The 23,062-nt window shown below is 35.6% G+C and overlaps 2 pseudogenes; both read right to left on the bottom strand.

Moving 5' to 3' along the window:
* Positions 1–5,230: 5,230 nt before the first annotated feature.
* Positions 5,231–9,237, bottom strand: LOC116814449 (telomeric repeat-binding factor 1-like; annotated as a pseudogene).
* Positions 9,238–16,597: 7,360 nt separating this feature from the next.
* LOC116814390 (RING finger protein 11-like) lies at positions 16,598–17,367 on the bottom strand (annotated as a pseudogene).
* Between the last annotated feature and the right edge of the window lie 5,695 nt (positions 17,368–23,062).

Below are 23,062 nucleotides of genomic sequence, written 5' to 3'. Positions count from 1 at the left end.
CTGGTTGATTTACCCTTCCTTATGAACATTAGAATAGAAAATAAATATATAATTACTTTAATATAGATGTATATCCAGTTATATCAGCAATTGAACAATTTAATAAAATTTTGCATGTTAAGGGAGCTTAGAATGTACATTGTATTTTTGTAAGTTGGTATACCACAGCATGTACATAATTACATATAATAAACCTTATTATTTGTTTTTTTTCAGTTGTTTTTGTTTGTTTTTCATAGAACCAATTCAGTTTTTTCCTGATAAACATTCTAACTTATGCTGTTATAATTAAATATGATAAATATTAAGATAGCTTGGATATGGCTGGGTGCGATGGCTCACACCTATAATCCCAGCACTTTGGGAGGCCGAGGTGGATGGATCACTTGAGGCCAGGAGTTCGAGACCAGCCTGGCCAACATGACGAAACCCTTTCTCTACTAAAAATACAAAAATTACCTGGGCATAGTGGCTCACACCTATAATCCCAGCTACTCGGGTGGCTGAGGCTGGAGAATTGCTTGAACCTGAGAGGCAGAGGCTGCAGGGAGCCAAGATCACAACACTGCACTCCAGCCCAGGCAACAGAGCAAAACTCTTGTCTCAACAACAACAATAACGACAAAAAGATAGTTTGGACAAATGGTCACATATAGTAATTTATGAAGGCCAAGGACTTTTGTTTATATAAACAACTCAAATTGATGTATCATGTGATTTATTATTGTCTCTATACTTTTGATTAATTTATGAATCAGTCAGTCACATAGTTCATGGTAACATGTCATGGTTAACATGTCAACATTTTACTGCATGTTAGGCAGAATTAAGCTTTATTAAATTTTGCAGTAAAATTAGTGTTTTCCTTGATTCTTTTGATGTGAAAAGTTACTTCCTATGTTTCTTTTCAAAACCTAAGCAGCAAACTAAGAATTTTCATTTGTCATAGTTGATTTCCAAAAGGACCAGAAAAACTGTTGTAACATAATGGCTTGGCTGAGGACATTGTACTGCAAAGCTGTAGAGTATTTTATTTTAATTTAAAATCATCTATACATGAGCTAAAGAGAAAAAGGATCTACTGGGAGAAGATCTGATGCTTTGTTCGTCTTGAATAAGCAAATGTATATATTACACTTTACATGTTTTTCCTCACGTATATATTAAAATACAGATATCGTCTCAAGGATGATTTAAATGTACATGTTAATGAACTTCTTTTTCTAAACCTAATTTGACAAATGTCTTTAATAAAAGAAAAGAAGGCAACTGGAACACCTTTGACTCCTTTGATATTCTCCCTTAACTTTTCCTCTCCAAGTTCTATAATTAAAAGTAAATATAATGGCCAAATTAAAATATTTCACACTGTTCTTTCTCATCAATTCTTTAATGTTTTCACCAATATTGGTTTTGTAATTATTTTTCACTGTCACTTCTGTAATTTATAGATTACAATTTTTCCATATTTTTTAAATTACTAGAATAGTTCTTTTGCCCAAAACATTTTAATATATTTTCTTTTAAAAAGTAAACAAAAGCCCTCCTAAAACTATATGTTACGTTTATTGTATTTACCAATTTTGATTACTTTGTCATGCTGTAGGGAAGTGATTACTGATCATTTATTATTAAAATATTGGCTTTCCTCATGGTTCTCTTGGATTAAATACATGTGGCTATAGGTTAGCTGGAGCACTGATGAAAATAAATTGTAAGCTCAAACTTCGTTATCATTTGTAGCTTAAACATAGTGAATTTGATACAGTGTTACCTCATAATTTTGATGCTCTTTGCAGTAAATTTGATATAGAACAGTTGCTAAAGAAACCCTGTTCAAATGTGTGACCATTTTTATGGAAAACATCTGGGGTAATTATAATTAGTTCAGGATGTGTACTGTTTAAAAATAATCTTGAATTCATGGAGAATGAAGCATATCTTTTCCTTAATGACTAGAATAATCCAAATTAGTATGAAAAAAGCTCTTTAAGTTATTGGTAGCTATGCTTAGACTATGCTTTAGAATATTCCAAACAGAAATGAGGAGTAACTTGTATGTAAAATGCCAAATTGGCACTTTACACCTGTTAGTGTGTTTCGTTTAGAACAGCTGTGTCTTTTATTATCAGTAAACAGATGCAGAAAGTAATGGAATGTTTTAAAGCAATATGTTAATCCTGTCTTCCACTACTGAACTGTCTCACAATATAGTGATTAAATATTGACTGTGCAGCTGTTACTTACAATTATAGAATTTCTTAGTTAATTTCTCCTTCCCAAGCCCAAATGCTTTAATATTTAGAGATCTAGTTTCTAATCTTAAAGTGTTTCATAATGTAGTTTATTTATTACAAATTGATTTCTGAAGACAAGTTATTTGAATACTACAGAGACAAATTCATGTTCTTAAAATTCTTATTAAATGTTTCTATGAATTGATGAATGTTCTTGGTAGGATAAACAATTTAAAAATTTTATTTTTCTTGACTTGTTCATGAATATGAAGATGATTATTGAATATAACAATTTTGTTTAAAACTGCCAGCAGTAAGCTAAATAGGAAATTATGGCTCTTTCATCAGACATTTATGAACCAGAGTGTATAATACTTTCTTAGAATGATGAGTATGCAAGTTATTTCAATTATAATAGCCCTTTTGCAGTTTAGTTATGTTTTAATTCCTATATTTACCTTGTCAGAGAAGATATTTAAAATGTTGCTTCATTAATTATATGTATTCTTAAGCTTGAGGAACAGTTCTATTAGCTAAGATTGTTATTAATATCTAACATTTATTGTACTCTTAGTATATGAAAGGTATTGTGTGAAGCACTTTATTATAATATTCTTGCCCCATTTTATAGATGAGAAAATTGAAGCTTAGAGACATGAAGTAAATTGACCAAAGTCTCACAGCTAGGAAGTAATAGAGCCTGGATTTAAACCCAGGCATTTTCACTCTCAAGCCTCTTGTTCTTAACAACTTTACATTTTGCCTGCCATTGGCATTTAATATCAACATTATACTGAGGGGAAATTATGTGCAAAGTAAATTTTGACTGTTCTTTTTTAAAGCCACATTGTTCACTGCAATGTGATTATTAAATCGTTTAGTCAACTTGCCTAAAAAGAAAACATAATTAAAACATGCATGGAAAGAGAGAGAGCTTCACTTCTTGGTATCTCGTCACACAATTACTGTGTTGGTAGTTCACGGTCTACACTAGAACTGTTTTTTTTAAACTCCCTTTATGATTTTACTCTCATTGTACTACTTGCTCAGACAACTCCAGCAATTTATTTGTTCCTCTTCCTAAAAATAACCTTTGCTTCTTTGCTTCAAGAGTTTTAAAAGAGCAGCATGATGTAGCTTTTACCTATGTTACATTATTTATGCATTAACCAGGCAATATCAGTTATTATCAAAACTTTTAAATGACATTCCTCTGTCAGGATAGTCATTACTAGCTACTTCTCTATTCTTAGTTTGTTATATCATTTGTCATAGGATGTAACCCCATTTTATATATGAAAAAACTGGAACCTAGAGATATTAAGTAAATTGACCAGGATCCCAGCTAGCAAATGATGTTTGTGTAAATTTGATTTTTTTTCTCAAAAGAAAAAAATTCGAAATTTAAAGTGTACGACTAATCATTTTTTAGAGGGTTTTAAGACTTCAAATTTCACCAGATGGTTACTTAAATATAGTTTCCCTTGACACTGATGAGAATGCTTATAAGATTAACTAGGATCAACAATGTCATGAGGTATTGCCGGGGGAAATTTAATATATATTAGAAATCCATTATAAGGTAATTCTTAAGGAGCACAATGTTCTTGGTTGCAAGCTGCCTAAAATATAAGAATCGATGTATCTTTGCATGCAATAAGATGAAATGTCATGTTTATAACAGATTTTAAAATGAAAAATATATTTTTGCTCAATTTGTTAGCTATTCTGTACTTAGTCAGCATTATCATTTTGTTCAAATTTTTATTAGTGTTTCCATCAAAACCAGTTACCTAACACATAGAATATAAGATAAACAGTTAAGCTATCACTTTATAGTGTGTAGCATAGAGCTTTTCCAGGCAGATATAATTATTTGGCTTTTGTTTTTGTTTTACATTTTTGAAGTCTTTTAAAAATAAAACTTTTTACTTTGGGATATTTGTAGATTTACATGCAACCATAAGTAATAGAGATTTTATGTACTTTTCACCCAGTTCTCCTCAATGGTAACATATTGCAAAACTATAGTACAATATCATAGCCAGGACATTAATGTTAATATACAAAAGACACAGAACATTTTCATTGATCCCTCATACACTATACTTCTATAATTTTCTATAATTTTCTTTCTTTTTCTTTTTATTCTTTTTTGTTTGTTTGTTTTTTGTTTTGTTTTGGAGACAGAGCTGTAGCCCAGGCTGGAGTGCAATGGCAGGATCTCAGCTCACTGCAACCTCCACCTCCCAGGTTCAAGCGATTCTCATGCCTCAGCCTCCTGAGTAGCTCAGATTACAGACATGCACCACCATGCCCAGCTAATTTTTGTATTTTTAGTAGAGATGGGGTTTCACTATGTTGGCCAGGCTGGTCTGGAGCTAGCTCCTGGCTGCAAATGATTGCCCGCCTCGGCCTCCCAAAGTGCTGGGATTACAGGTGTAAGCCACTGTGCCCAGACTATACTTACATAATTTTCATATACCTGTACTAGATTTCTATAATTTTGTCATTTCAAGAATGTTACATAATATGGAATCATACAGAATGTAAACTTCTATGATTGGTTTCTTTTAAACTCATTTTAATTCTCTGAATTGTCATCCAGGTTGTTAAATGTATCAGTAGTTCATTCTTTTTTACTCCTGGGTAGTATTGCTTGGTATGGATGTACCATAGTTTGTTTAGTCATTTATCCACTGAAGGACATCTGAGTTATTTCCAAAACAGAGTAAAATCTGGTTTCATTCACGGTATAATTTATAGTTTTCCATTTACTCTTCAGTTCATGATTGATTTTTTGTTTCATATGAGCTTTTAATTCTTTCATTGGAACAGGATTTGGGGGTGGGGATACTAAATGTGGCAGGGTTCAACAAATTTACATTTTATCAAAATAAAGTTCTTAAAGAATATAATGATAACATACACTTTAACCCTTATAGCACAAACCCTCATATTAATTGATGGTCACAGAAAAATACTGTAATGCTTTAAACAAAAGTTTTAAAATACATCAATGATTCAAGTTTCAAACAAAATGCAGTGATCAAAATACTTAACTGTCCTTTCATCAAGCTTTTACAAACACAGTCTTCGCTGTCTGAGCAAATCAGTTTTGGTTTCTTCATGGTCCTCCATCTTTTAAATGACACTTGTCTTGTTGTTGAATTTATAACGCAATAGTATTTTAGATCAGTTTCCCTCTCCATATTTCCTCATGCCAGATCTCAAATTCTTGTCTTCTTCCCAAAACCATGTCTGTTTTTTTCTAACTCGATGTTTTTCAGGAATTACTGGTTGACTCTTTGAAACAGGTATTCTGCTTTCAGTGGCTCTTCTGCTTTCTTTTTTCTTTTTTGCACTTTGAAGAGTTCCTACTCTTCTTTCTTTCTTATTAAGGTCTTGTTGCTGGGTTCCATATTTCAACTTAGATAAGAAAAGATTCTTGTGAGACCTTTTTCTTGTATCCAAATTAGCTTCAGTTTCTATTTCAGTATCATTACCATTAGGTTTATCTTGAGAAGTTATTGTTCTTGTTCTTTTACTTTCTACTACTTTTGCAGCTGCTTTCATTAGAAAGGTTGATGAATCCACTCTGCCAATTTGTGTTTTTTAATTGATGGAGTGGGACCATTTACATTTAATGTAATTATGGACTTTAGCCTGTCATTTTAGATTTTTTCTGTTTCTGCTGTTTTTTATTCATCTGTTTTATTTTTTCTGCTTTCCTATGGGTCATGTCAAAATTTTTTAGAATTCCATTTTGACTTATCTTTAGTGTTTTTAAATATCTCTTTGTATAGTTTTTTAGAGGTTGCTCTATGTATTACATTATATATATATATATATATATAACTTATCATTGTCTACTAGTGTTATCATGTTACCAGTTTTAGTAAAGTGTAGAAACCTTACCTCTCTTTATGTTTTTTTTACCCTCTCCTATTTATAATTGTCTTAGGTATTTGCTCTACATATGCTTAGAGCCCCAGGAGGCAATATTATATAGATAATAGACAATATTATACTTGTTGTTTCATCCATTAAACATAACTTACAAAACGCAAGAGGAGAGATAGAATATATAGTATTTATCTATGTTTTTTACTTATCGTATTTCTTTCTTCCTCATATTCCAAGGTTTCTTCTTTAATTGTTCTTTCTGGTTACAGAACTTTAGCTATTATACAGTGGGCCTCCTAGTACCACACTCTCTTTTCCTTCATCTGAGAATGGCTTGATTTACCTGTCATTCCTGAAGGGTATGATTCTCAACATCCAGTAAAAACCCCATAGACTCAATTATATTGACTAGATATCACTTCACACTCACTAGTATGAGTATAATTTTTAAAAATGAGAAAATAAGTGTTCGTGAGAATGTGGAGAAATTGTAACACTCATACATTACTGGTGGGGATGTAAATTGTACAGCTGTTGTAGGAAATACAGTTTTGAGTTAAAGAGTTAAACATAATTACCATATAACCCAACAATTCAAATCTCTAGCATATACCCCAAATAATTGAAAATGGTAGTCAAATATATAGTTGTACACAAATGTTCATAGCAGCACTATTCACAATAGCCAAAAAGTGATAACCTAAATTTCTATCAATAGATGTGCTGTCCACAAATGTGGTATATCTATAAAATGGAATATTATTCAGCCATACAAAAGAAGTACTGGCACATAGTATAGTGTGGATAAACCTGAAAAATATTATGTTAAGTGAAATAACCCAGGTATAAATATCACAACTGGTATGATTCCATTTACCATAGTTCCCCCTTATCCACAGTTTTACTTTCCATGGTGTTAGTTACCTCTAGTTAACCATGGTCCAAAAATATTAAATAGAAAATTCTAGAAATAATTCATAAGTTTTAAATTTTGGCACATTCTGAATAGTGTGATAAAATCTCGAAAGACAATACGTAGGGTTTGGTACCATCTGCAGTTTTAGGCATCCACTGAGGGTCCTGGGACATATCCTCTGTGGACAGGGGGGACTGCTGTGTATGAAACGTCCAAAATAGGCAAACCCATAAAGACAGAAAGCAGACCAGTAGTTGCCAGTGGTTGGGGGAAGGGATAGATGGAGAATGACTGCTTAATGGGTGTAGGGTTTCCTTTTGGGCATTAAAAATGTCTTGGAACTAAAAGCGATAGTGGCACAACAGTATAGTGAATGTACCAAATGTTAATTAATTGTGTACTTTTAAATAGTTAATGGTTAATTTTATGTGAATTTTTACATCCTTTTTTTCTTCTAAAACAAAAAAATAACAACAAGATACATGTGCAGAACATGCAGGTTTGTTACATAGGTATAGGAGTGCCATGGTGGTTTACTGCACCTATTGACCCATCCTCTAAGTTCCCTCCCATTACCCCCACTACCTAACAGACCCTGGTGTGTGATGTTCTCCTTTATGTGTCCATGTGTTCTCAATGTTCAGCTCCCACTTATGAGTAAGAACATGGGGTGTTTGGTTTTCTGTTCCTGTGTTGTTTGCTGAGGATGATGGCTTCCCGCTTCATCCATACCTCTGTATAGGACATGATCTCATTCCTTTTTATGGCTGCAACATCACTTTTTAAAAAGCTGCTGGAGAAAGCTTCACTTTATGTTGTCCCTGTAGAGTCATCTCTAGCCTGAGTGTGAGCCTGCTTGTGTACGTTCCTTATCCCTTCATCTTGCCCCTCCTCCATCCTCTTCCTCTATCTGCCTTCCTTCTTCCTTTTTCTCCCTCCCTCCCTTTCAGGGCTTTGATACAAAGTGGCAAGTAGCAGCCTACACACACCAACATTCTGAGTTTTTCCAACAAATTTCACTACACCTACAATAGTCTATCTTCCATGTTATTGTAGGATACAGTTGTGCCAGATTTGCTGTGGCTTAATCAGGATAATTTACTTTCCAGTCTACCATTTCTATGCCCTCACCATTGCTGGTCAACTGTATATTCTCAGTTTGGTTCTAGTAACACCCCACTTCCAGTATTGTATTTTATATTAGATTTGTTTACTATAACATAAAAAATATAAATGTATTCTTCTCTCATGGAGTCATCAATATAGGACCGATATGGCAGTTTGAAGATGTCAGATTCCTGGGCTTCTACTCTTTTCTTGCACTATCATTCTCAATATGTAACTTCCATCTCATGGTCTAGGATGGCTGTCCTAGATCCTGCCATCACATTTACATTCCCACCAGTAGGCAGAAGAAGAAAGGAGAGAGCATTATGTTGTTTTCCTTTAAGGGACAAACAGAAGTTGTACACCATTCTGCTCACACCCAGCAGCAAGCAAGGCTAAGAAGTGCAGTTTTTATCTGGATGGATATGCCTAGCTAAAATGTAGTGTTCTATTCCTAAAGAAAGAGAGATGAATAGAGATCTTAATGGATAAGAAGCAATCCTGCCCCAAGGCCTGAGGGTACCACTGTTCAATTTATACATTTCTGCTTAATTCCTGTTTTCTTTTTTTTTTTTTTTTTGAGACAGAGTCTCGCTCTGTCGCCCAGGCTGGAGTGCAGTGGCACGAACTTGGCTCACTGCAAGCTACGCCTCCCAGGTTCACGCCATTCTCCTGCCTCAGCCTCCCGAGTAGCTGGGACTACAGGCGCCTGCCACCGCGCCCGGCCAATTTTTTTGTATTTTTAGTAGAGACGGGGTTTCACCGTGTTAGCCAGGATAGTCTCGATCTCCTGACCTCGTGATCCGCCTGTCTCGGCCTCCCAAAGTGCTGGGATTACAGGCGTGAGCCACCGCGCCCAGCCTAATTCCTGTTTTCAAGGCAACAGTTCAGTCCCACTTTCTTCTATGTCTTGTGTCACACTGTCTGAAACCTTTTTTGTTCAAATTCTCCAGCCCACAAATTTCTAGCGTACTACAGAGGAAAGAAGGAATGGAAGAATAATGACCTGGCCGAGTGGTAGAAAGAAGAAAGATCTTGGAACCCAGTTCTCAGCCTGCCCACTCACCCCATCCTTCCGGTACTTGATGCCTTCAAGGGTTAATGCTTTCTAGGATTTTCAGCGTGTATTGTCTTTCTTCTCATCAGGATCTCCCCATCAGGGTAACTTATTCTGGCCTCTTCTGTTGTGCTAAGTCAATTGCTACACCTCCATCTACTTTATATCATCAGGAAATGTGAACTTTCTCACCCACTGATAGACCTTTTTTCTCTTTTGTTTGTCTTTGTGGAATTATACCTTTATGATTCCTTAACTATCATTTCAGTGGAATTTCTGCAAGGAGAAGAAAAAGGCATATGGTCAATTTGCCGTGTTTGCCTGAAAGCTTTATATTTACTATTTTGTGTGAAATGTGTTTTGCAACCCCACCATACTTTCTGTTGGTACTGTTTGCCTTAGAACTTTAGTTTTAGAGGTGGTTAGAGGAAGACAAGCAAAGAAAGCTGATAAGAAATAGTTAACAAGAAAAGAAAAGTCAGGAAAATGTTGTGTCATAGAAGTTGAAAGAAGAAATTATTTCAGAAAGAATAAAATGGTCAGCTGTGTACAGTGCTGCTGAGAGGTCAAATAAGATGAAGACAAACCTGTGACCATTGGATTTGACAACATGAAGTTATTGGTGAATTTGTCAGAAATAATTTCGTTGAAGTGATGAAGATCCCCAATATGGTGATTTGTAGAGATTAGGAGGTGAGGGATTAAAGGCATAAACTATAGGTATCCCTTAGAAGATTTTTTTAAAGGAGCAGAAAAATGAATGATAGTGAAGAAAGGTAGAGAATTATGGATGGGTTCCATTCATCCTTCCTATTTTTAATATGGGCAATAAATAGCATGTGTATGTGCTAATGGGAATGTTTCAATAGAGAGGGAGTACTTCACAGTGTAGAACAGAGAACAGAGTAGACCTAGAATTAGTTTGAGTAAAAGAGTAAGATTATCAGAATTTGTGCAGTATGATCAGCTGGCAGTCAGGAAGGTGTGCAGACATATCACCTTCTCACACATAATGAAGAACTATTGATTTGTTCACCTGACATTAAACAGATATTATGAACACCTGGATATGCAAAGTACTGACTGGGTTAGGCTCTGGGGAAAGGGTGATAGTTGTCTCTGTCCTCATGGAACTAGCAATTCATTAAATAGAGAATTTAAAATGAATTGGGAAGTATAAAGAAAGATAGGGGAAGTATAGGGTGCTGGATGAGCACATAGCAGAAAGGTTCTGGAAGAGGTAACAATAAAGTAGAAATGTGAAGGATTAGTGTGAGCTAGCCAGGTGAAGAGGGAACAATGAAACTGGCAGAAGAAATAGCATATACAAAGGCCCAATAATAAGAGAAACCTTAAAGAAGTTCTGTTTGGCTGAAGCTCAGTATATAAAAGGGTAATAGCAAGAAAGGAGACTGAAAAGACAAGGATCATATCACTGTAACTTTTGTTCAAGTGTTGGCTTTTGCTGTGGCTGGTCATTGAAACATTTTAAACAGGAATTGTATCAGATTTTAGAAGAAAAACAATTCTGGCTACTGCTTGCAGAATGCATCAAAGGAGAGCCAGAAACAAGGAAACCAGTTCGAAAACTATCAGCTTAATCCATAACCAATATGAGTTGTCTAAACTAGATATGGGTATAGATAGAAGTAGGTAGATTCAGCAGATACAGTTGATCCCTGCTGGCGAATTCTGTATTTGCAATTTTGCCTACTCACTAAAATTTGTTTGTAACCCCCAAATCAGTACTCGCTGTACTTTCGTAGTCATTTGTGGACATACACAGAGCAGCAGAAAAATTTGTGTTGTCCAATGTACATATTCCCAGCTGAGGTTGAACAAATCGACATCCTGCCTTCTTTTAGTTCTTATACTGTAAACAAGTATCTTTTTCACCTATTACTTGTTGCTATGTTTTTCTCATATCTGCACTTTTTATTGGTAATTTTACTGTTTAACCTGGCCCTAACCATATTTTTAAAGTACTGTCTATATAGTGTTCCTCAGTGCAAGAAGGCCATGATGTACTTTATGGGGCAAGTATGTTTGTTAAAATAACCTTCTGCTGGGTGCGGTGGCTCATGCCTGTAGTCTTAGCACTTTGGGAGGCTGAGGCAGATGGATTGCCAGAGCTCAGGAGTTCAAGACCAGCCTGGACGACACGTTGAAACCTTGTCTCTACTAAAAATACAAAAAATTAGCCAGGTATGGCAGTGTACGCCTATAGTCCCAGCTACTCGGGAGGCTGAGGCAGGAGAATTGCTAGAACACGGGAGGCGGAGGTTGCAGTGAGCCAAGATCGCACCACTGCACTCCAGCCTGGGTGACAGAGTGAGACTCCATCTCTAAAAAAATAAATAAATAAAAATAAGCTTCATTATGGTATGAGTTATACTGCTGTTAACCATGAGCTCAATGTTAGTGAATGAAAGATGTGTTTAAACAGAAACACACTTTCTGTCCTAGACAATAATCTCTTCTCATTATACTCATTAACCTTGAGGGAGGGGATTTCGCCTCACATTTCTGGCTTCAGAAACCACGTATTGCACATATGAAAGTGAACCCAAAGATTATCCTATCCTAAACTGTTCCTGAAATTCATTCGTACCCACAAACAGACCTATGAACATGTCCAGCTGGATGTCTTTTAGGAACATCTAACAATGTTGTGTGTTGACTGATTGCTGAAAATCTGTGACCAGAGGCTCACAGGAATGTAATCCTCGGTGGTTTAGTGTTCATAGCAACTTTTTAGAATATAACTCATGCAAATAATAAGAATCTACTCAATTTAAGTAATAGAATATACTAGACTTAATAGTTCCTTAAATGGAGGTAATGATGAATGAGAAATAAAAGATAATCCCCAGGTTTTTGTCTTATACAAATGATAGTGCCATTTATGAAAAGAGGAAGAGCGGTTTTCGGGGAGGCAGTAGCCATAGGGACTAGAGATAATAAGTTTAGTTTTTGACATGTTGAGTTAGATGTTCCTGAAAGACATCCAACTGGACATGTCCGTAGGTTTGTTTGTGGGTATGAATCTCAGGAACAGCTTCAGATAGGATGATCTTTGGGTTCACTTTCATATGTGCAATACATGTTTTTTGAAGCCAGGAATGTGAGATGAGACCCCCAACCCAAAGTTAGGGTATAAGATGAGAAGAGATTATAGTCTAGGACAGAATTTTGAGAAATGTCAATAAAGAGATGACTAAAGGAAGAGGGCATGCAGGGATACTAGAAGCAGAGTAGAGAGAGAAAAATCAAGAAAGTATACATTATTAAAGCCAGGAGAAAAGACCATTTCATGAAGGAAGGTGTTTGTATTATCAAAGATTATCAAGAGATTAAGGACTAAAAAGTATTCATTGGATTTAGTGAAAAGTACATTTATATATCTTTCTGAGGATAGTCTCATGATGTATTGATGGAAACCTAATTATACTGGATTGAGTAGACTGAAAAAGAGAAATCTGACTTGAAATTAATCTAGATACTTTTACTTTAGTTTCTAAGTTTTCTGTTCAACTTTTGCATTATCATTCGGTTGATCACATATAAGCAAGAGATATAGGCATTTTTTCTTGATTATTTTCCAGGGATGAACCCACTAAATCTCACTGTTTATGGAGCTTACCATTTTACTCTGTGGGAATGACACTATATGTTCCATCTCTGCAGAGATAGAAAGATGCCCAATGATTTTTACACTTTTTTTTTTTTTTTTTGAGATGGAGTCTTGCTCTGTCGCCCAGGCTGGAGTGCAGTGGCGCGATCTCGGCTCACTGCAAGCTCCACCTCCCAGGTTCACGCCATTCTCCTGCCTCAGCCTCCCGAGTAGCTGGGGCTACAGGCGCCCACCACCATGCCCGGCTAATTTTTTGTATATTTTTTAGTAGAGACGGGGTTTCACTGTGTTAGCCAGGATGGTCTCAATTTCCTGACCTCATGATGCGCCTGTCTTGGCCTCTGAAAGTGCTGGGATTATAGGCATGAGCCACTGCGCCCAGCCTAATTAATTGTTCTTTTAAGAGCAAGGATCTAACTCTTTTGCCCAGGCTGGAGTCCAATGGTGTGATCATAGCTCACTGCAGCCTCAAACTCCTGGATTCAAGTATCCTCCTACCTCAACCTCCCAGGTAGCTAGGGCTATAGATGCACACCACCATGCCTGGTTAATTTTTTTTTTTTTATTTTTTGTAGAGACAGATCTCTGTCTCTCTGTTGCTCAGGCTGGTCTTGAACTCCTGACCTCAAGTGATCCTCCCACCTCAGCCTCCCAAAGTGCTGGGATTACAGGCATGAGTCCCCATGCCCAGCAATGAACTTAATTTTGAAATACCTTTGCTACTTTTAATATTCACTACTTAGGCTGAAATCTCAGTTCTATGCTCTTTCTTTCTCTGCTAACTATAAAAGTTTAGAATAGCTTAATATATTATACACTTTTGGTCAGAGAGTGAATATTTTGCTTATAGAGTATAGAGGAGTTTTTTAAAAAATGAAATCGAATTAACAGTTGAACACTCACATTTCAAGAACTAAGTGAGAAATAGTGTACAAATAAGTTTTAGTAAGAATAATGCTGATTTTATGCAGCTGTTCTTTTTAACTCTTAATGTGCAATAATGGTAGACTTACAAAAATAGTATGAAGAATTCTGTATACACTTCACACAGATTCTCAAAATATTAACATTTTACAACATTGCTTTACCATTTTTTCTTTTCTCTGAAACATTTTGAAGATTTTAAGTTGTACACTTGATGCTCCTAAACCTCTAAACGCTTCAGTGTTTTTTCCCTAAAAATAAGGATATTCTCTCGTGTAATCTCAATACAGTCATCAAATCAGGAAATTAACATTGATATAGTACTATTGTCTAGTATATAAGCCTGTGCTGTTCAGTCTGGTAGCCACTAGCCATATGTGGCTATTTAAGTTAAATACATTAGAAATTCAGTTTCTCATTTCAGGCACTCAGCAGCCCAGTGGTTATTGTATTGGAGAGCATAGATATAGAACACTACCATCATTGCAGAAGGTTGTATTTGTAATGCTCTAGACATTCAAATGTTGCCAGTTGTCCCATTAATGTCTTTTGTAGTAAATAAAAGATTATTTTTTTCCTGTTTCAGGAATGATTGTACAATCAAGTGACATTTAGATTTCATGTCTTTTTAGTATTGTTTAATCTGGAATTGTTTTCAGAATTAATTTATCTTTCAGGTCCTTAACATTTTTCAAGAGTTATAGGCCTGTTATTTTATAAAATGTGCCTCATTTGGAGTTTAGTGTTTCCTTCAGATTAGTATCAGATATTGGATATTCAGGAACAATACTACAGAAATGCACTTGTGTCTTTTTCAGTGAATCATATTTGAAGGCCCATTATATCAATTTTTCTTTTTACTGGTAATGTTAACATTGATTTAGCAGGTTCATTGATCTATTTCCATTGTAAAGTTGGAGAAGCTATTTTTTTATTTTAAAAAAGTTCATTTACCAATTTTAACAATTGAGGAAAAAAGTCTGACTATAATACTTGATGACATAGACATCATGTTTAAGTAGAAAACACAAGAATAAAAAAAGCAATTATCACAGATAATATTTCACAACTTCAGTTGTTTCCTTCAAATTTGCTTTATGTAATTGGGTGGATATAAATTAATAAACAGAAATTTAAGCAAGATACATGTAACAATTTAACACAACTTGATACTCTAATTTCTTTCAATTTTTCTCAAATTCATCTTTATGTCTTTCCATCATGGGGCTCATAAGGAAATTTAACTAACATGGATACTACAGTTGAATGTCAAATCTTTACAAAGTACTTAAGAGATACTAAATTCCTCTATATTGCAGTTATGAAGAATCTTCATGACACTGTGTTTTGCATGTAGAAAAATGTTACAGTCCAATATGCAGCTCAACATAATAAGAAACATTTCTGATTTCTTTGTTAGGTTGAGACCACTTTTCCTTCTTCTAATGAATGATTTTTCTTTACTGTTATGTCACTGAGGTGAACAAGTGGTCACCTTTGAGTATATATGAAAAACTAAACACATACTAAATGGATACAACATTATTACTACGTCTTTACCTCTAACACTTCAGATGCCTAGAGATTTAAAGTATTCTTACATTAACTGGAAGAAAAAATGGAGAAATTCCTTCTTTTTTGAGATCACAACTATGAAGTCATGTGGTGTTACAAATTCTGCATTTGTGTGCAAAATGTGAAACACATGTATCTTTATTCTAGCTGCTTCATTTTGTCAGTCAGCTAGCAGGACTTAATAGATACCTTTCCAAGAAACAGGGACTGAGATGTGTTTTATGTAACTTCAGTAACCTCATCATTACAGTAATGAGGGATGCAGTATCTTTTTGCTGTGGTTCAAGACAAGAGGGAAGGAGGTCACAGGAAACAGAATAAATCAAAATTGTTACAGCTGAGTAAATATTTCTCATGAGGTCTCACCATGGTGCCACCTTCATTTTTCGTAAACATGGTGGCATAATTCAATCTCAATAAATCAGAATTCTTAATATTTAAAATTTACCTTGACTTTCAATTATCACCATATTAACAACCAAAATAATTAGATAAAACACACAGGAAAGTGTAATATTAAACCCCACTTTAATAGAGTTGGTTTATTGAAACTTCTTTTTAATAGAAAAGGGATAGTGCATCTCAGTTTGCTTACAAGCTAGGAGATCACTTTGAATTCTGCATTTCCCGACTGCAAACAGAAGATATTACTTATAACAGGTTATAAATAAACTGGTTTTCAAATATAGAACTAGCCCAATGATAATCATACGCTATTTAAAAGGACCTAAGGCAATGAATTCCATTTCTAATGGAAAAAAAGAACTGTGCAAACAAGCTTAAAACTACTTTTTTTGTGTGTGCCAGTGTTATAAAATGCAGCTTTTAATAAAACCTTGACCCAAATGCCAGTAACATCAGAAAAGAATTTGGGGGTGGGGAGGGGGAAGAGAAGAAAATTATTTCATTTAGGAAAAATAACTACTATCTTTTTCTTATCTTCAGTACACACAATTTAAACAAATACAGCTGCTGTAACACTTTACACAATTCCTATGTACTGGAGCAATAACAAGGTCTAAATACAGTTACATTTTTGAACATTGGATCAAGGCCTTACATAAAAATACCATCCTACTTTTCTCTCTAAGTTTTGAAATATCATGTACTTTCCCCCCAACATCTGCCGCCATCCAGGAATTTTTAGGAAACTTTTGTGCGTGATCTTAATTCCTAATCCCTGGTTTTTTGGGCTCAGTGACAAAAGATCAAAACCCCCCAAGATGATGGTTCACTTGAAGTCAGATGAGAGACCCTGGCTCAATGGTCTCCTAGGATGAAAGCAGTGCTGCATCAACTGGCTCCATGGAGGACAGGCATGTGAAGGAGCTCATCAACCAGTCGTAATACAGTCCAGGTGGTAGATGTACATGCACGGTAGAAATTGAATTGGGGCTGGGCGCCGTGGCTCATGCCTGTAATCCCAGCACTTTGGGAGGCTGAGATGGGCGGATCACAAGGTCAAGAGATAGAGACCATCCTGGCCAACCTAGTGAAACCCCGTCTCTACTAAAAATACAAAAATTAGCTGGTGTGGTGGTGCGCCCCTGTAGTCCCAGCTACTCCGGAGGCTGAGGTGGGAGAATCGCTTGAACCCGTGAGGCGGCGGTTGCAGTGAGCCGAGGTCGCGCCACTGCACTCCAGCCTGGGTGACAAGAGGGAAACTCCGTCTCAAAAAAAAAAAAAAAGAAAAATTGAATTGGGTCCCCATAAACAAAGTCCATCATGCAGATCACACACTCCCAGATCTGTTTTTCTGATCTATCTCTTCCAGGGTCATAAACTCCTTTAGGCAGATGTTGTATAAGGCCTATTCTTTGAGCTATCCTAATTCGTTAGATGTTTGCTAGGTGTTGGATGGTAGACTGGAACTGGAACCTGTTCCTGATATGGCAGCGGCTCCTGATACAGCTTAGTCCCCTTGCTAAAGCTAGCCCAGTCGGACTGAGACTCCTGAATCAGGGAGGTCATCCGAGGTGGGGGATTTGAGGCAGTTCCCCATCTTCCGGGGCTGGGGGGGTATGATCTGTGCACTGACAGTCTTCTCTATTTTCTACCTTGAAATTAATAAGTATGTGGGACACTTTGAGACTATGTAAATATATTGTTGCTCATACTTTTGTCCACTAGTTTTAGCATCTACTGATGGTGATTCTTACTTGAAACAGTTATGGTGGTTTGTGAAATGGTGGGTTTTTTTTCTTTTTAAATTTTATTTTGAATTAATTTACATTTACAAAAATTTTAAAAATAGTACACCCTTCACCCCAAATGTTAACACCTTACACAATCATAATATAATAATTGTACTGTGTATAGAAAACAGGAAATTAACATTGATGCAATATTGTTATTATTATTTTGGAGACAGAGTCGCACTCTGTCACCCATGCTGGAGTGCAGTAGTGTGATCATAGCTCATATTAACCTTGAACTCCCAGGCTCAAACAATCCTCCTGTGTCAGCCTCTCTAGTAGCTAGGACTACAGGTACACATCATCACACCTGGCTAATTAAAAATTTTTTTGTGTGTGGTGACAGGGTCTCGCTATGTTCCCCAGGCTGGTCTCGAACTCCTGTTCTCAAGTGATCCTCCCTCAGCCTTCCTCCTCAAGCAAACTCTTGTCCTCAAGTGATCCTCCTGCCTCAGCCCCAAATATGCACAATCATGGCTCACTGCAGCCTTGACTTTTTGGGCTCAGGTGATCCTCCCACCTCAGCCTCCCAAGTAGCTGAAACTATAGGCACGCACCACCATGCTCAGCTAATATTTTGTAATTTTGGGGGGAGAGATGGGGTTTCGCCATGTTGTCTAGGCTGGTATCGAACTCATGAGCTCAAGTGATCTACCCACTTTGTCCTCTTAAAATGCTGGGATTTGCAGGCATGAGCCCCAGCCTGATATAATATTATTAACTGATTTACAGACCTTATTTAAATTTTGCCAATTTCCCAACTAATGTCCTTCAAAGCAAAAGAAAAAAGTTCTAAATTTTGCCAAACACCTCACTGTTCTTACTTTGGTCCAGAATCCCTCATTGTGTTTAGCTGTCATGTCTTTCTTATGTGATTAGCAGAGATTAACAGATGATCATCTTCATCCATGTGACCAACAAGACCAAAAAGGATAATTCCTCACTTTCTTTTTATGACAAATGGTCATTAAAAAGTGAGGTCAGGAGTTCGAGACCAGCCTGGCCAACATAGTGAAATCCCATCTCCACTAAAAATACAAAAATTAGCTGGATGTGGTGGCATGCACCTGTAGTCCCAGCTACTCGGGAGGCTGATGCAGGATAATTGTTTCAACCTGGGAGGTGGAGGTTGCAGTGAGCCGAAATCGCACCATTGCACTCCAGCCTGGGCGACAGAGCGAGACTCTGACTCAAAAAAAAAAGTCATTCTATTCATGATAAATGGTGATTCTTCCCCCACCATCCCACACGCACACCACTTCTAATATATATACCACATTTATTAGTTGGGATTCTATTTTTGGGAAGAATTATACCTTCTCCTTTATTTACTACTATTGATAGGAACTCGTGCACCTTTAGTCCCAGCCACTCAGGAGGCTGAGGCAGAAGGATCGCTTGAACCTGGGGATGTCGAGGCTGCAGTGAGTCATGATTGTGCCATTATACTCCAACCTGTGCAACAGAGTGATACCCTCTCTTTCAAAAAAAAAAGAATCCATTACTATCATTAGTTATTTTGATGCTACATTATCCTAGATTTGACCAGTGAGAGCCTTTCAAGCAGGTTTTTATTGGCTGAATATGTCTCCTAGTAAAAATGGGATTGTTTTACATTATTGGTAACATTTAATTAAAAGCCACATGGAATATGGCATTCTCTATCAGCTGAGTATCTTAAAGCTACTTAAAATATTTGTATCATTGTTAGGGTCCTAAAAAGCAAAGATTACTGATCATATATTGCCGATAGCTCATATCTAGATTATCCTATGTCTCATGCCCATCACTGAGAACATTATGTCATCACCAGCATCACTTTATTAGTGTTTAATTTGGGCAGATATTCAATATCTTCAGTTTTCAGTTTTGAGAAAAAACATATAATCAGCATTTAGTTATTAATATTTTCTTGCTTGTTAAGTGCCTTTACTAATGCCAGTGCTTGTGAAACTAGGTTAACACTATATTTGGGTTGAAATTGATAGTTTACTCATGTAACAGAAGTATCTCTCATAAAGACTTCTACTCCTTTTGGGAGGGAGATGTGAGAGTGGGGGCAGAAACAGTGTCTTAGAAAATCAAAACCGTGTGCCTAGTGTCTAGCATTACGTTTGTCACACTTAATGCTCAGTAAATATTTGTTGAATAAATGAATAATACCCAAGGAAGGGCCCACCTTTCCATTTCTTTTATTTTCAATTCTTTTAGATGATTTTTAAACTTAGTCATTTTTCGTATGTGGGCAATTTTTGCTTTTCACATTTTACTGCCTAAATATCTAAAATTATCAAAGCCTTTCCAAATTGTCTTCTGTGGAAAAATATGTGGGTTGAAATTGTCAAAAAGGGGTAGAGATTTCATCTACAAAAATTAAATTGCTTTCTTTTTTGGACTAAGCCCACAGAGCCTTTATTTTTTTATTATATTATATTTTATTTTTATTATTATTATACTTTAAGTTCTAGGGTACGTGTGCACAATGTGCAGGTTTGTTACATATGTATCCATGTGCCATGTTGTTGTGCTGCACCCATTAACTCATCATTTAGCATTAGGTATATCTCCTAATGCTGTCCCTCCCTGCTACCCCCACCCCACAACAGTCCCCGGAGTGTGATGTTCCCCTTCCTGTGTCCATGTGTTCTCATTGTTCAATTCCCACCTATGAGTGAGAACATGCGGTGTTTGGTTTTTTTGTCCTTGTGATAGTTTACTGAGAATGATGGTTTCCAGTTTCATCCATGTCCCTACAAAGGACATTAACTCATCATTTTTTATGGCTGCATAGTATTCCATGGTGTATATGTGCCACATTTTCTTAATCCAGTCTCTCATTGATGGACATTTGGGTTGGTTCCAAGTCTTTGCTATTGTGAATAGTGCCGCAATAAACATACGTGTGCATGTGTCTTTATAGCAGCATGATTTATAGTCCTTTGGGTATATACCCAGTAATGAGATGGCTGGGTCAAATGGTATTTCTAGTTCTAGATCCCTGAGGAATCGCCACACTGACTTCCACAATGGTTGAACTAGTTTACAGTCCCACCAACAGTGTAAAAGTGCTCCTATTTCTCCACATCCTCTCCAGCACCTGTTGTTTCCTGACTTTTTAATGATGGCCATTCTAACTGGTGTGAGATGGTATCTCATTGTGGTTTTGATTTGCATTTCTCTGATGGCCAGTGATGATGAGCATTTTTTCATGTGTTTTTTGAGCCTTTAATATGTTAATTACATACCATGAATCTCTTAGAGATGGGAGAATACCCAACATTTTTGAAACTTATTAATGATAAAAACCTATTTTTCTCAGTTTCTAAGAGACTATGGGAAATGCTTATCTGATTTTTTTAAAACCTGCTTAACTCTCTTTAGGCTCATTTCTTTGTTAATATTTGACATTATTTTGTCACTTTTGGACTACCTGATATGCCCCAAATGAATTTTCTTTGTCACTAACGTGGACAGCCTTTTCTCAGCTAAATATGGCATGTCCTGAGAAGTCCATTGATTGCCCAAAAAGCTGAGCCCATGGATTAGAAATAGCCTTAAGAAGATTACTCATCTAAACATTTGCCACACATTTATCAGAGAAATTTAATGCAATTTTTCTAAGTCATCTAAATTCTTTGTAAGCCATTCTATACACCTTGGTAGGAGATGTTTCATATTTGTAGAAATTTCAAATATTCAAAGAATGTTGAGTCAATCTCTCAATTGGCAAAATTATACAGAGTAAGAAAAATGTCCATAGAAATAGAACCAAGAGAAGTCTATATAAATAGTAGTGTGAAGAAGAGTGAATTCCTTTGTAGCTGTAACATCACATTTTTTGCATGTTGCACACATTGTTTAGCCGTTTCTGAACACATTTCCATTTACGTCATTTGTAAAAACTGCCTAGCCTCATATTCTGGAAAACTGACAAAGTTTGTAATGAACAGATGCAGATTCCATAATTGTAATTGTCCTTTATTCTAAACTAATTTTTGGCTCGTGCATTGTTAATGATTTCTATTTTTCTCCATTTTTACCTTAAAATTGGAAAGAGTATCTTTTAGAGGGAAACATTTTTTGTTGACTTTTAAAAATGAAGACATTACATTATGACCTGTAGGTTCTCCAATTACCTATATTTAAACCTAGAATTTTAAGGGTGCCTTTTTAATATTTTCTGTTAATACTTAATTTTACATAATCTTTTAAATTTTTCTTTTATAATTCCCAGATAAACACATCAGTTTTAAATGAAACCCCTTTGTAATTTTTTCTATAACTAATACCATCTTGTTTTAAAATAATATACAGATCATTTAGAATATAAAAGATTATAAAGAATTTATTTTATCCATTTTATGCTCTTACAATTCAAGTCTTTCTTAAAGTGAATAATAAATATTAGCAGAGCCTCAAACAGAAACAAAAAGATATATTCTCATATTGTTTTATTATTGTGTGATTTTCCAACAATGCCATTTAAAAGACTGACTTTCCAAAGTAGGACTAATTCATGTGAATCTCTGATTGTCTTAAAGGGACTATATGATGTGGCTGCAAGCATAATGCATGTAATGTTTTTAAATAAGATGAGATAAACCTGAAAAATTCTGATCTTTGAACAGCTCCTATGACAGCTTCTGACTAGTGCCAAATTTTGTCATATGAATGGGGAACATGATATTTATTAATGAAGGAATGGGTTTTTAAAATAATTTTTTTAGTGTTTATAGGTCCTTTTTATTAAAGTGTGAAATACAGAGCAAGTGTTTTGGCATATCGTTGCTTGTTATAAGGAAGATTTAATAGCTTGTTTTGGACTATTAATATGAAGAGAAGTCACTTGGAGTTCAGATATATATTTAGAACTAGCATGTGTGCAAAAAGATACAAAGTGAATCAAGAAATTCTGGAAAAGATAGTTTGAAGAAAAGAAGTTGCTATTTTCAAGCTAACATTGGTAAAGTAAACATCAAAAAGAGACTTAAATATTTTCTTTATTTTGAATATTTTATTAAGGGTCCCAAATAGAAATTTAGAATTGACAGAATTAAATCATTGAAAGTATGGAACTCTTTTTCTTTCTTTCTTTTTATTTTATTTTATTATTATTATACTGTAAGTTTTAAGTTTTAGGGTACATGTGCACAACTTGCAGGTTTGTTACATATGTATACATGTGCCATGTTGGTGTGCTGTGTGTGGAGGGAAATTTATAGCACTAAATGCCCACAAGAGAAAGCAGGAAAGATCCAAAATTGACATGCTAACATCACAATTAAAAGAACTAGAAAAGCAAGAGCAAACACATTCAAAAGCTAGCAGAAGGCAAGAAATAACTAAAATCAGAGCAGAACTGAAGGACATAGAGACACAAAAAACCCTTCAAAAAATTAATGAATCCAGGAGCTGGTTTTTTGAAAAGATCAACAAAATTGATAGCCCTCTTTTTCTAAAATAATAGGTGCATAAATATAATTTCAAATGGAGTCTAGGAAACCCAAAATG

The sequence above is a fragment of the Hylobates moloch genome, unplaced genomic scaffold (genome assembly GCF_009828535.3).
Source record: "Hylobates moloch isolate HMO894 unplaced genomic scaffold, HMol_V3 SCAFFOLD_1, whole genome shotgun sequence".
Taxonomy (NCBI): Eukaryota; Metazoa; Chordata; class Mammalia; order Primates; family Hylobatidae; genus Hylobates; species Hylobates moloch.
Note: the sequence above shows the minus strand (reverse complement) of the source record. Positions and strands in the feature narration are given on the sequence as shown.